Here is a 2,603-nt window from a genome sequence, read left to right as displayed (position 1 = left end):
AACTAGTTAATAATATAAATAAATGGATAAAACGAACGATAAAAAAATAGATTATAGTAAATTAAAAGTAAATTAAAATAGTAAAATAAAAGTAAATTAAAATTAGTAATAGCATAGTAATGGATAAAATAAATATAATTAGTAATATAGACAATGATACATAAAATAAATTAAATTATCAATATAGTAATGCATAAAATTAGTACTAACAGTAATACATAAAATAAATAAATCCATAAAAAATAAAATGAGTAATAACAGTAATACATAAAACAAATACTATTTGTAATGCATGAAGTAAAATTAGTAATAACATAGTAATACATCAAATAAATACAATTAGTAATATAGTTATACATAAAATTAGTAATAACATAGTAATATATAAAATACAATTAATACATAAAATAAATCCAATTACTTTGTGTTATAGAATGACTTAAAAAAACAAACAAAAAATATCAATCACATCTACATATCACAACCAGGCTATATTGCCAGCAGGCAGGTGGACTGTAGACTCACTACAGCTGTTGCGTGGCTAGTCTGCTATCCGCGAACGTCTCCACGCTGGTTTCCTAAATGAGGGATATAAGTGCTGTTGGCACTCTGGACTCTGAATTCTGCGATCATGTGCTTCAGAAGAATGATGCTGCGTCACCTGTGCGGTGACAATTTCCGGTCTTTGGAAAGCTGTGACGTTTGCAGCTGTTCTGTCAAGATGGCCAATCTGCAAGCTGAGCTTGTGGATGAGATGTGCAATAGCCTAGTGCTTTGTGTTTGAGCCCTGTGCAGGAGCTACAAGACTGCCGGTTTGGATTGCTCTGTGCAGTTTTAACCACGTGACGCCTGCAGCACACTGTCAAGTGTGCAGGTGGACAGTTCTGACGCTGTGTAACGTAGGCCTGAGGGCGGTTGCTCTGATAGACTTAAAGAGAGCCTTGTAGGAATTTTTTTACCTGATGTGATTTCAGGGTCGTTTCGCCTACTTCTACGTCCGGAGAGTTGTGATATTGGTTTTGAGTTCTTAAATGAATAAATGGGGGAAATGTCAAGGAAATGTGGAATGCTTGTACATTTAAGGACGTCATAAACCAAGCCATGAGAAGCTGTTGTCTGTGACCTGTGACATGTGTGGTTCTGAAGGGGTCTTCTGATGTCATGTATACAAGACCCACCCACCCCTGGGGGGGGGGGGGGGGTAATGTATTTAAGCTAAAGCCTGACTGAGATGTGTTGAGTCAGTACGGTGTTCCATTGTAACGCGTCACTGCTGTCTCCGTATTCGAATACATTCTATTCCAATACTCTGAAACTCTGAATTGTGTCTGTCTCATTATTGTTGTTTCAACTATGTTATAAGTGCTCACCGACAGATTTCTTTAACATGTCATATATCTGTAAATATTCATTATTTTCTTGTTAATAAATTATTGCATTTATACCCGGGTGTCCGTTATGTGTCCATTACCCTTAGATCGCGCCGCCGTGGATTTATTTATTTCCCAAATGGTCTAAAAATGAGTTATTTAGCATACTTTTACCAATTAATTAGCCTATACACAGACAACGACTGATTAGCCTATTTTGGACGATATGGGTCTTTTCTAGAGTCAGTGTGTTTAGTCTCACTATAGTCTGTGTAGATTACCCGGCGGTGTTGCTGCCCCTCCCGGGAGTCGCGGCTCATGGCTCTTCACAGACGGCACAGAGACAGCAGTCACTCCGCTGAACGTGTCAGTGTTGCTGCAGTGGTGTGAACTGTGAACCGTGCGGGCACTGGTGGTGGTGCTGAGTTCTGACAGCCGAGTCACAGCTTCTTCTTCTGAATTACTTTATCTTTGCCTTGGAAAATACATTTTGCGTTTTGCTGTTTCCCAAAACAAACCAGTGCGCGCTACTGTTTGCTACAAAGCGACTGGAAGCGGACGAGGTTTACAGACATACCAATAGTAGCCATTCATATGCTGATTAGGCCAGTTGCTGTATAGCCTACCTACCCGATCACCAGGGAGCAGCAACAACACACACACACACACACACACTACACACACAATAGCCTTCTATATAATGCTGCGCACATATATTATATATATTTTAAAAAATACCCAGCATAATTTTTGGGAAGGCTAAGCCTTCCCTAGCCTTACACACCCGCCGCCTATGGGCACTGTACTGTAGGCATATAATACCTGCGGCTAGGTGAAAACAAAATAAACCTGATTAGCATTTGAGTACTTTTAACACCTCTGAACAGCCTGCGGAGAGGTTCACATTTTCGGAATTTTGCGACGGAGTCCTAGAGGGTCAATAATTCCCAGAAAATCTGTAATGTTAATATAAAATGTCCACGAAAATCTTCATGGGGGCTAAAAGGGGCTATTTAATTCTTCATGGGGGCTACAGCCCCATAGCCCCCACAGACTTGACGTCGTTGACACACACACACACACACACTTTCTCTGTGTGACACACACACACACACACACACACACACACAGAGGAATTACATAGGCAGAAGACAGAGAGAGAGAGAGAGAGAGAGAGGGGAGGGGCGAGCATCTGATGGAAATACGACTTGCAGGCTGCAGGAGAAGTAGCAT

Source organism: Protomyctophum bolini, assembly GCF_963924005.1.
Source record: "Protomyctophum bolini genome assembly, chromosome: 23".
Classification (NCBI taxonomy): domain Eukaryota; kingdom Metazoa; phylum Chordata; class Actinopteri; order Myctophiformes; family Myctophidae; genus Protomyctophum; species Protomyctophum bolini.
The sequence above is the reverse complement of the archived record's forward strand: the minus strand, read 5'-3'. Positions refer to the sequence as shown.